The sequence below is a fragment of the Salvia hispanica genome, chromosome 2 (assembly GCF_029641045.1).
Source record: "Salvia hispanica isolate PSC_SH4W2 chromosome 2, Shi_PSC_v1, whole genome shotgun sequence".
Lineage (NCBI taxonomy): Eukaryota > Viridiplantae > Streptophyta > Magnoliopsida > Lamiales > Lamiaceae > Salvia > Salvia hispanica.
In genome coordinates, this window is record NC_142693.1 from 10,140,534 (window position 1) to 10,153,784 (window position 13,251).

General features: G+C 36.7%; 2 pseudogenes; one reads left to right on the forward strand and one right to left on the reverse strand.

Annotated features, from left to right (window-relative positions):
* Positions 1-132: 132 nt before the first annotated feature.
* On the reverse strand, positions 133-2,327 carry LOC125186613 (receptor-like protein kinase FERONIA pseudogene; annotated as a pseudogene).
* Positions 2,328-11,964: 9,637 nt separating this feature from the next.
* On the forward strand, positions 11,965-13,016 carry LOC125186621 (putative ubiquitin-conjugating enzyme E2 38 pseudogene; annotated as a pseudogene).
* Positions 13,017-13,251: the final 235 nt, after the last annotated feature.

Consider the following 13,251-nt stretch of genomic DNA (forward strand, 5'->3'; position numbering starts at 1 on the left):
GACATTTCACCATAGTGTTATGACATCCTAAGATCAATCATTAATATTACTAGTTCATATGAGTAGTTGAGTTATTGCAAGTGGGTGTTTGGTATTTGCATATTTTCAGGTTACATACCAAACAATAACATAAAACGTGAAGCTGATTATATTCAGTTGTTATTCACCAATCTGCAGCTTAAGACAGTATTCAAGACTGCTCAAAACTTGCCCCATTGAGGGGCGATCAACGCTATCATGTGACAAGCAGTTGAGCGCGGTTTCAATATAGTGTTTCAGACATTCTGGATTAATCTCACCTCTAGTTCTAGGATCAATCATCTCATGTATGCCACCATTGCTGTAACTCCTGAGCGCCCAATCGGCTAGGCAGATTTGCTCATTCGGGAGGGAGGGGTCGATGGGCGGGCGTGCACACAACACTTCCAATAGTACAACTCCCAACGAGTAAACGTCGGATTTGTCAGTCAGCTGCTGTAGCCTGTAGTACTCTGGGTCCAAGTAGCCGAAGCTCCCTTTCACAACAGTGCTGACGTGTGCTTGATCTAGGCCGTGTCCTGTTTTGGACAGCCCAAAATCAGATACCTTAGCCACCCATTTGTCGTCTAGGAGAATGTTTGTTGTCTTGACGTCTCTGTGGATAATAGGGTGTTTTGCTCCTGTGTGGAGGTAGTGAATCCCTCTTGCTGCCCCTATGCAGATGCCCAATCTCTGCTTCCACGACAGTGTTGTTGTTGTTGTTGTTGTCGTGCTATCGTTGTTCTTGTCATACAGATGCTCTCGTAAGGTCCCATTTGCCATGTAATCATAGACTAGTATCATCTCATTGTTTTCCTCACAAGCTCCTATCAAAGAAACCAAATGCCTATGCCTGAGCTTAGACAGGAGTTCGATTTCATTCAAGAATTCATTCAAGCCCTGCTGAGACGAAGGGTGTGCTCTCTTCACAGCGACCTCGGTTGCATTCCCATCAATGCAACCTCTGTATACCTTCCCGAATCCTCCCACGCCCACCACACATGACTCACTGAAGCCGTTGGTGGCCCCCCTCATCTCGCCTAACGAGAAATGCCTGCACAGTCTGCTCGAGATCATCTGGCTACTGCTGCTCCCGCTGCTCCTGCTCCAGCTCCCGTAGATAGGAATCCACGACACGCCCTCTTCACTCCCCCGTGTTTTTCTATGTTTCAAAAAGCCAACGATGAAAACAACCCCAAACGCAGCTACAACACATGCTGATAAAACAATCACCACCACACTCTTTCTCGATCTTGATGCATGTGTTGCAGTTGCACTTTCGTTAGGAGATGGGATCGGATTAGGGCCTGCCAAGCTCCCTTTCGTGTCGTTGAGCTTAAAAACCTCGATCCCGTTAAGGATTGAATCATAGTATTGAGGCTTGGACTCAGGATTAGGATGCAGAGCCAACCATATCTGATTATCACCACCAACTCTATAATCCTTGTAGACGGGCGCTCCTCTTCCTCCCGCCCACGCCACAACGTCTGCATCCGTCTCCACCGTACGATTATTAATGAAAACGAAGAACACCCTCTGATTCACCTTCCCAAAAATGAAGTCACAGAAATGCAGCCTCACAAGATAGGTGAAATTCGCATCCACATCAAGAATCCAAGTGAGGTTGTAATTGACATTGAGCGTGGAGTTAGGCCCCATAGTCCTCGCCGTTTTGTAAACATCTGGCGGGGCGACGAGCTTGAACTCGGGAGAAGGATATGCAACCGCGACGTCGCTGTCTGCACGAGCAGCGAGGCCGAAACCCGCACCGTATATGTGCGGAGAGTCATCGTACCAAGTGCGGGAGTCTGGAGAATCAGAGATGAAAAACTGGCCTCCCACGTTGAGCCGGAACATCGTCTGCATCGCGTAGGCGTTGCGCTGAGGCGGGAAGATCTCGGGCGTCGGGACGATCTCAATGCCGTTGATGAATGCGAAGCCGAGCAGAGGGGTGAATGTGAGGCGGAGGAGAGGTGAGTTTACGTGGTTGATGGTGAATTCTGTGATGAGGTAAGCTTGTGTGAGGGATTGGGCGGTGAGGGAGGCGCTGAAGTTGTGGAGGAGAGTGAAGCCGGCGGCGGAGACGGAGAAGAAGGCGGAGGCGGAGTCGAATTGGTCGTAGGAGGAGGGGTAGAAGTGGAGGCGGAGCCAGTGGCGGGAGGTGGGGGAGATGGGGAATTTGTAGGTGGTTTCGGATTTGAAGATTCTAGAGTGCATGTAAGGGACTGTGGAGGGGAGGGATGGATCTTGGGAATTCGCAGTTGAAGAGAGAGAGTCGTTTGTGGTGAGGAACTTGGAATCTGGGATCCATTTTCTGCCGGAGGAATCAATGGCTTCATTAACTGATGCACCACAGTTTAAGAGAATCTGTGAATCAACTCTCATTATGGTTATGATGGCCCACAAAACTATTTGGATTATTATGCAATTCATTTCAGTATTCAATTTCGAAAGGGGAAGAAGAAAAGAAAACAATGAAAATGGGATTCAGAGCTTTGATTAGAGTAAATGTGAGACCAAATGGAACGGCAAATTAGAATTGATTGCGTCATAACTCATTCAAACTTAAAACTGACAGATTTGCATATATTGATGCCGTTTTCGCTATGATAAAACTAATTATATAAATATAGGATCCTCGCTATATTAATTTTTTTTCAAACTTTCATTTACAAAGTTCAACAAATTCGTAAAATTCGTGTCGATTACATATGGAACATTTAATGAGGACCGAATGAAGTATTATTGTACTATACTAAATTTTGCTATCTCGTTTCTTATAAAATCTGAATTTTCTAAAATGGACTAAAACTAAACATAGTGTTATCTAATAATGACAATTATATTAGGAGTTAGTTATACTTTGATTACAATTCAGTATCTGAATTTTTAAAGTAAAATATAAAAGGTGATACTGGTTTAGTCATGACTTAAAGCGTCACTTTTGACTTATTGCCAGTTTTAGAAAATGTGAATTAAGTTGCTGAAAAAAAAAAAGTAGTGGAATGTGATTATAATTATATTCCCTCCATTCCATTGTAATATAGACATTTCTTTTCGGCACGGAGATTAAAAAAAATTGTGTTAGGTGAGTTAAGTAAAGGGGGAATAAAGTGGAAAATGAAAAAATTAGAGAGATTAAGAGAGAAAAAAGTAAGAGAAAGTAAAGTAGGTGTAGAAAAATTATGTTGACTTTTACTAAAAAAGAAAATGACTCTATTACTATGAAACGTACTAAAATAGCAAAATGATTCTATTACTATTGAACGGAGAAAATACGTTGTTATCATATAATCAATTGAAATCTTTATGTTGTTATTATCATATACTGTAATGAATTGAAATCTAAAGTTCAACGATTTAGTGGATGTCCACAAATGTGAAAAAAGTGGCATTAATTCGTGAAATATAAAATCTAAAAGTAATACAGATATAAAATTGTAACTATATCTTTGGTAGTACATAAAAGAACAAATTGATGGTTTAGAGCATCCGCAATGGTCGGCTAGCGACCGGCTAGCCGATTCGTCGCGCTAGCCGATCGGCTAGCCGAACCATTGCAATCGGCGAGGACGAAATCGGCGAGCGGATCGGCGTGGGCTGGCCGATCGCTCGTCGCTGGCCGAAGCGCTGGCCGATCGGCTAGCCGCCATTGTGGCGGCCCGATCGGCCAGCGATCGGCCAGCGCTATTTTTTAATTTTTTTTTAATTCTTTTTTTAATTCTTTTTTTAATTTTTTTTAATTCTTTTTTTTAATTTTTTTTTTATTCTTTTTTTTATTTTTGAAAAACTATATAAACGCGATTTTCTCTATCTCTAAATTTCTGTACAAGAGCAACAAGACCCCCGTTCGGCTAGCGGCAAACTATAACGGATTCAAGGCATACTAACATTTTTTTATGTATTTTTTTAATAAATTAGTGAGGAGTAGAGTGGGGCGGTGGCTCGTGTGTGGAAGCCCGGATTTTTTTTTATTATGCAATTTTTTTTATTTTTAGTTAATGTACTTTTTTTTAAAAATAAAATTAATGAATTTTCCCGTATATGTCTCGTAAATTTAATTCGGTAATTTAATCGTGATTTTAATTCCGTAAATGTAGTATATTTTGAATTATTTTTATTACGGCTGGCCTATGGCTGACCTAAATCTGATGTGGCAGGTGGATTTTTTAGTGTTGCTGACGTGGCAGGGGAGAGAATGGCTAGCCTACTGCTGGCCTATTGTTGGCCTATGTACCATTGCGGATGCTCTTATACTGCATTTATTAGTTGTAAATTGGTCACGGTTACTTAAGGAAAGTTCTCCTATAGGCCGGCCCTAGGTAAGGCCAGCCGGGATATGCCTGAATGTTCAAACTCAACAAGAAATTATGCTTATACTCATTTTATCGTACTCTCAGAAATATGTTATTTAGGATAGACACAAATTTTAATACCCTCTCCATCCCGGATAATTCGTCCCACTTTGAGTGGGCACAGGTTTTTAAAAATGTATTAAAAAATGAATTGAAAAAGTTAGTGAAATGTGAGTCCTACTTTTATATATTAATATTAATATTAATATTAATATTATAATAAAATGTGAGTATAAATGAATTAGTGGAATATGAGGTCAACTATCTAAAATGGTAAAAAGTGAAATGGGACAAATTATGTGGGACGGACCGAAATAGAAAAATAGGATAAATTACATAATTGGTAAAGTAACAAGAAGGAGAAAAAATAATTGAAATTGTTTAGTGAATGGTGGGATCCATAAAAGATAAAGTAAAAGAAAAGGAAAAAAGTTTTTATAATTGGATATGAACTATTTGTATGGGACGGACGAAAAAGAAAATATGGCATATTCCTATGGGATGGGGGGAGTAATAAAAATAAAAAATATTTTTTTATTATTTTATTAAAATAAAAATAACATCGTTTCTATTTCTATTTCTTTTATATTATTCTTTTCCAATTAACTCACAAAATAAATACTCCTTTCATTCCGCGGTAGTGGAAGCATTTCTGTTCGACACACGATTTAAGAAAAAATCATTTAAGTAAGTTAAGTAAAGGAAGATAAAGTAGAAAATGAAAAAGGTAGAGAGATAAAGAGAGAATAATTTAAGAGAGAATAAAGTAAGTGAGAAAAAATGTGTTGATTTTACTATAACATAAATGACTTCACTACTATGCAATGTAACAAAATGGCAAAATAACTTCAATAATATGAAACAGAGGGAGAATAAAATCTTGTGCCATTTAGTAAACGGAGGGAATATTTGCATATAATAAATCTGTTTATATAAAACAGAAGTTATTCACTTGGCCAAGGGACACTTGGTTAGGAATGAAGACTGATAATTTTAGACAAGACCTGAAAGTACGAAAAAATATATGCAAAATTAAAAATTGTGTCTGTGTTATAGCTTTGCAGGGATGGATCTAGCATAGGTCAAGCAAAAATTGAATTTTTAAATTTAAAAAGTTGGTAGAAATGCACTGGGGTGTAATTAATTGCTAAGTTAACTTTTTAAGTTATTAACTTTGCTAACTTATCAGTTTATTGTAGTAAAAATAGCAACACTAGCATTAATTGTCAACACATAATTTTGTTCATATTTCAATATATTGTGTTGACATTGTGTGTTGACATTTTAATGTTATCGTACTGCGTTGATGAGTTAACAGAGTTAGCCGCTTAAAAAGTTAGCAATATAACGCACCTCATGTAGTTAATATATATATATATATTCCTTTTCTTGTTTTATTTGATTATTAGTTTATTTTTCAGTTCTTGTTTCGAGTGATTATTCATTCTTTAATCTTTAAATTTTTTGAAAAAAATCAATTATTCCTTTCGCCATAAATAAAGCGCTTTGTTTGGGCACGTAATTTAAGAAATTGATATTTAAAGAGTTAAAATTTAAAAAATATTAAGTATGATGGAAAAAAAATAGAGCGAAGAGGGAAAAGAATAAAGTAGGAGAGAAAAAATGTACTCCCTCCTGTTAGGGTTGGTATACTGAAAAGCATATTTCTAGCAAGTTCGCGATAATAGAATCTTGCTTTTGTATACAAAAACTCTACAATCCACTTTTTACCTGATTCAGTATTATTCGAGCAGTTTCGCACGAATAGAATCAATATTATTATTACATTGTGTTTGCTTGTGCATTTATAAGATGTTTTGCAAATATTTAAATGCATAAGAAGTAAACAAAGCCTAAGTCTTTGGTTGTGGGCGTCGTCCACTTTGACGATTCACTACATTATTTTCTCTCTTACTTTACAATTTCTCCACTTTAACTATTTATTATCATTTTTATAAAACGAGTGCAAAAAAGCAACTGAGGCTGCTAAAGCGGGACGAAGGGTGTAACATATTCACGTGTATCATTTTGTATATTTATAAATTTGTTTCACATCCAAAAAAGGTTGTTGAAATTCAATTGAGGACAATAACAACTTGCAAATATTTACTAAAATGAGTACATATATGTTGAAATTCCATTGAGGACAATAACAACTTGCAAATATTTACTAAAATGAGTACATATATGTTGAAATTCCATTGAGGACAATAACAACTTGCAAATATTTACTAAAAATGAGTACATATATGTGGTAAAATATTGTTACATTGGTTTAGATGCATAAATTCTTCAACTCCCTCTTCTATGTTAATAGAGTAATTTTTCTATTTCAGAAAGTTCCAAGTTAATTGAGTCATTTTTATTTTTGACAAAATGTAATTCTTCCTTTTATTCTCTCTTCATCTCTCTTACTTTATTCTGTCTTACTTTTTCACCATCTATTTAACACATCATTCTTAAACTCCGTGCTAAATAGAAATGCATATATTAACAAGGAACGGAGGGAGTTATTTCTTGGGGTTGTGCCGCAATGTAACTGGAAAATATTTTAAAGATGCGAAGGGTTGGGACACATGGTGTCGGTTGGTATGTGGTAGTCAATTGAAGAAGATTTATTTGATTTTACGGCTAATATTGACTGCCTTAGTCTACTTCTGTTTTGAATTTAGAGAGCGATAACATGTAAATCGTTGCAAGGAATATATCTGGTGTTATGGTGTTGGAAATTTTTGGAATCATGTGGTAAATAGTGTAGAAATTTCTCAATGTTCTTATTGGCGGCCAATTCGGAACCAACTCTCGGCTGTGTTTTTAGTTAGGTTTTGATGGGGATATCTACTATGTAAATACTTAGGTTAACATGTTTAGGAATATTGGGCATTAAGTCTTGATTTCTAGAATGTCTTTAATACTATACGATCCAAAGTTTTCATTCATTTCTCAACAGCGTATGCAAATACCATTAACAAAAGTCAATATTCATACTTATGTATATTTATTATTCTATTTTTCATTTATGAACTTTTATTTCTTTGATTATTATAAATTATGAACTAACTAATTTGTATTCATGGTGTTTTAATACGTCACGGAAGTGTGTTTGCTCTGATTATATTAATTAATTAAAAGTGTTCTAATCAACATTTGCTTTTTAGAAATTTAAATTAATAAAAACATTTTTTTATTTAATAAAATGTTATTGTAAGTTTTTTATTGAGTAAAAGTCAATTTTGGTCCTAAATATATGACCAAAATATGAATATGGTCTAAAACATTCTCTTTTTGGAAAACAGGTTCATAACAAATCCTGTCAGAGTGGTCCTTTTTTTACGGTTCTGTAAAAAAACTAACGGTCATGCCATTGTGCAATTAGGGTTTAGGGTTGACCGTCAGTTTTTTTAAGAAACCGTCAAAAAATGAATACTTCGTTGACATTTTCATTTTTTTTATGGAATTGTTTCTCAAAAAGTGAATGTTTTGGACTAAATTCGTGGTCATATGTTTAGGACCAAAATTAATTTTACTCATTTTTATTTTTAAAGTTTAAGCAATAATATCGTTCTTATTTTTATTGATTTATTAAAAATATGTAATTAGTACGTGAAAATTATATGACTCGTGCATAGCACGAGCGATGATACTAGTTTCTATAAATGGAAAGTCTCTCTGATAACGGAAGAACCCCTTATCAAGTGAAAAAGATAAAGAAAGTCGCATAGAAATCATGCTTTGTCGACAATCGAAAATTCTAAACGGAAAAACTAAATAAAGATAAAAGACAATAATTATGATTTCATTTATTGAATATGAGAATAACAATAGGTCCTATTTATAATAATCCTACGAATTACCTAATTTGGTGAACAAGATAATAAATATATGAAAAAGATATGATAATATAATAATAGAGATATGAGAGATATTTTCGAAGATATAATTCTATCACTCTCTCATACTTTATCCATTTTTTGTCCCCTCTTATGTACTTACTTTATTATTTTTCTCTATATCTCTCTTACTTTACAAACCTTTTTTCGTTCTCTTACTTTACCAAATTTCTCATTAAAACTTGTGTCGTCCACAAATGAGACTATTTTCTATAGACGGATGAAGTTTTATTTATATACTCCGTGTATTGACCATATAAATTACAAAATCTACGTACAATAAAACCCCTACAACATAAAATTTATGCATCTAATTACATAATGTATCCGAAAAAAGGAACAGTTTACAAACAAACCCAATCAAAATAACGACACTTACTATTAAGAATAGGTCTACGGAAAAAGAAAAAAAAGTAAGAGCTAATAACTCACCTCAATCTAGAAGCTTTTATTGCAGCATCTTTCGATACGGAGATTGAAGCCATGCCCATGGGCTGAAAATAAAGTATTTAAAAATAGCAAAAATGAAGATAATCATTTGATTCTAAGAATAGTGTTGCGAGATCAAAGTACAAACTATAATTAAAATCACAGACTTCTTGAGTCGCGTTGGCGATCTTCGACTGGGTTTATCTAACGCTTAGCTGCATGTCTTTTGTGTTTGATTAGCAGGTTGATTAGGATTTGGGCTATAAAAATAGCAGTATATTTAACATAAATTTATAGGAGTACATGTTAGAGCATCTGTTGCAGCGGTTGTTTTTTTTTCCGTCCGTCCGTGCCGCTGAGCAGGCGGCGTCCGGCCGCCGCTGGAGCTCGTCCGCCGTGCTCTTAGCTAAGAGCACGTCCGTGCCGCTGAGCAGCCCTACGTGGCACGTCCTGATTGGCCAATGGCTTAGCCGTTGGCAAATTCGATTTTTATTTTTATTTTTTTATAAAATTCATAAATAATTCGAAATAATACCAAAAAATAAAAATAAAAATTGGATTCCCAAAAAATAGAGTCGTTTATGGATGTTTTTTTTTGGATTTTTGTGATTTTTTTTATCCCAAAATCATCTATAAATACACACATTAATCATCCACTTTTCACATCAAATTATCTCTCATTCATACTTTTTCATACTAAATCATCTACATCTTCCTCTCTCACCCAAACCCTCTCTAAAAAATTCAAAAATGGATTTCACCAATCTCATTGCGGAAGCGGAGCGCGAAGAACAAGAATATTATGAACAATATCGTGCCGTCTATAAAGCCTATGTCGCCGCCAATACCCCCGCCCCTCATCCTCAACCAACTAGAGCAAAACGTCACTACATCCCTCGTGATCGAGAGGGAGCCCACGAAAGGCTCGTTGCCGACTATTTTTCCGACCAGCCGCGGTATCCAGAAGATTACTTTCGACGCCGTTTTCGCATGTCAAAACGGTTGTTTATGCATATTGTCAACACATTGTCCACCCGCGTTGAATACTTTCAAGAAGGTGCAGACGCAACCGGTCGGCAAAGTCTCACGGCGTTGCAAAAGTGTACTTGTGCCATCCGACAACTTGCTACTGGGCAAACGGCTGACCTCTTCGACGAGTATTTGCATGTCGGTGAGTCAACTGGAATCCTATGCCTGAAGAGTTTTTGCGACGGCGTTCGTTTTGCTTTCGGCGAGGAATTCCTTCGGGCACCCACCACCGACGATTGTCAACGGTTGCTTCGTCTTCACGAAACAGTCCACGGTTTTCCCGGTATGCTAGGCAGCATTGACTGCATGCATTGGAAGTGGAAGAATTGTCCGACTGCTTGGAGGGGGCAATACTTAAGCGGCCACAAAGGCGGCGGCCCAACGCTTATCCTTGAAGCGGTCGCCGACTACCGTCTATGGATTTGGCATGCATATTTTGGTGTTGCCGGATCCAACAACGACTTGAACGTACTATATTCTTCACCACTCTTCGATGATGTTTTGAATGGTGCAGCACCGGCGATCGACTTCACCGTCAACGAAAATGCATACCACATGGGTTACTATCTCGCCGATGGTATCTACCAAGGTGGTCTACTTTCGTGAAGTCGTTCAGCAATCCACAAGAGCAAAGACGGATTCTTTTTGCGCAGCGTCAAGAGTCTGCTCGGAAAGACATCGAAAGAGCTTTTAGTGTCCTCCAAGGCCGATTCAACATTGTGAAGTCCCCTTCTCGGCTTTGGTACGTTAAGAATATCGCCGACATCATGTACACGTGTATTATCTTGCACAACATGATTATAGCTGACGAAGGACGAGGGCGGCTAACTTTTACGACGAGGATGAAGCCGAAAGCTCAACCGCGAGGTCTCCCTCACGCCGAGGTGTGCATACGACGGTGAACGAGAGGATCGAAAGAAGACACACAATGCGCGATACAAGAGCCCACACTGAGCTACAAAAAGATCTAATCAATCACATTTGGGCGAAATTCGGCAACGAGTAGTAGGTCTTTTTAATTTTATGGATTTTAATTGTGTAATTTTTTATTTTTAGGATTTTAATTGTGTAATTTTTAATTTTTAGGATTTGAATTATGTAATTTTTAATTATTTTATAATTTGTAATAGTATTTCAAGTATCTTTAATGCATTTTAATATTGTGGGAATGTTTTTATTTAAATTGAATAATAGAATGGTGGGACCCTTGAGCTTGTCCTTGGCTAAGAGCACGGATGTGGGTGTTGTGCTCTTAGCTAAGAACAAGGAGTAAAAGTGGGTCCGGGCCCACTTCCGTGCTCTTAGCTAAGAGCGCGGATGGGAATGCTATTAAGAGAATTAATAAGATTATATATTATTTTTATATTGATTTTTTAGGCATAAAAATATGAAATTATATATATACCGTCATTAATGATAAAGTAATGAGTTGATCAGATTTTGATTAGCTTGGGAAAGAAGCCAAAATTCCATGTTAAAAATTCTTGAAATTGTTTTATCCTCAGATTCATTCTAAAATAATATCCGACCAAAGCCAACTTTTAAATGGATGTAATTAGAATTTTATGTTACGAGTAACTATTAGATTCAAATATTTTATTCATTTTTTAATTATTTAATAGATTGTTATACTCTTTTGCGGAAATATAGTTTTTCGAATCCTAATCTAAATCTATCTTTTATAAGGACTTCTCAGGCTCATAATTAACATTGTATAGATTCAGGAATCTTTTCTGAATTCCGCAAGCTATCCAATTCAAATTCATCAACCAGGTATTTGTATCTTTTCTCATATTGTGAGTTTGTGACTAATTTCTTAAATTACTCTTGTCATGTGATAAGATTGTTACTATGTTGCAGATAATTAAATTAAAACTAAGTGTGCTTACATATGTCTGGAGATAAAGCGTAAAACAAACATAAACATAAAATTAATTTAGAACTAACTGTGATTACATATATATGTTGTGTTGAAATATGTGATGTTAGGAGTAGTTTATTTATTTATTTAATTAATTTAAGTTTAATCATAGTTCTTCATAAAAGGGTTTAGGGTTCTAATTTCTAGTTGTCTATGATGATAGTATATGTTTGATTCTACGCCCTAAATTAATTATGCAATACCACTAGTATTTGGTAATGGAACATACTGTATCTGTTATTTGCATTGGGATTACTTCAAATTGGGCAGATATATTAATTCAAACATATCTCTTGAATTTGTTAATGTCTCCATAGATAAAATGGGAAGTGATGGCATGAATTTTGATTCTGTGGAAGTAGCAAAGGATCATCACTACATTAACTACACATCTCAGAAAACCAACAATGCAAAGATCATGAGGGAATGGAGAATCCTAAAAGGAAACCTCCCAGATTCCATCCATGTCCAGGTCTACGAAACGAGGATCGATCTGCTTCGTGCAGTCATCATTGGCCCGGCTGGAACTCCATACCACGACGGCCTCTTCTTCTTCGACATCTTCCTGCCATCCGATTACCCCAACATTCCACCGCAAGTGTACTATCACTCACACGGCTACCGTTTGAATCCCAATCTCTATCACAACGGGATACTTTGCCTAAGCTTGATCAACACATGGAGTGGCACCATACAAGAGAAGTGGACTGATACATCCACCATTCTCCAGCTCCTTGTCTCAATCCAAGGCCTTGTCTTGAACTCGAGGCCTTATTTCAACGAGCCTGTCTACGCGCCATTGAAAAACACGGAAAACTCTATGTGGGTAAAGCGTTCCAATCTCTACAACGAGAATGCTTTCATCCTCTCCTGCACCACTATGGAAAAGATCATCAAACGCCCGCCACAGAATTTTGAGAGCTTTGTGGTTGAGCATTTTCGACAGCGTGCTGCCCCGTTGATACAAGCCATTGATCGTTATCATCAAGGCCGTGTGGTGGTTGGCGAGTTAGGCATGACATCACCATCCTCTTTAGCTTCTCAAGTTACTGTTTCTTCAAATTTCAAGATCGATTTGAAACGGATTCGAGGCCAACTTGTGCAGGCCCTCGCCTCCCATTCCATTCCAGTTCAGACCAATCCTATTGCTGCTGCTACCACAGCCGAGTCTGAGAAGAAGGATGAACACCGTAAAAAGGGGCTTCTCGGTAGAATCTCTAGCTTTGTTCTCAACAAGATTTGGAAAAAGAAACAAGTGAAGAGTAGTGCAATAGAGAGAAAATGATATAATGATTTTGACGTCCAAGTTTTAGCATTCTTTTTATGTCATATTGACTAGTAGTAGATGTTAGATTGTTATTTCTACATAAACATTAGATCAATATCACCGTATCTTAACATACTCCCTCCGTCCCACAAAAGATGTCACACTTTCCTTTTTAGTTTGTCCCATAAAAGATGTCACATTTTCATTTTTGGAAAAAGTTATCTCTCACATGAATATAAAAATTATATTTTATCTCTCCATTTAACACACAAAACAAAACCTCCTAAAATCTCGTGTCGTCCCACAAGTGTGACATCTTTTATGGGACAGAGGGAGTACAAT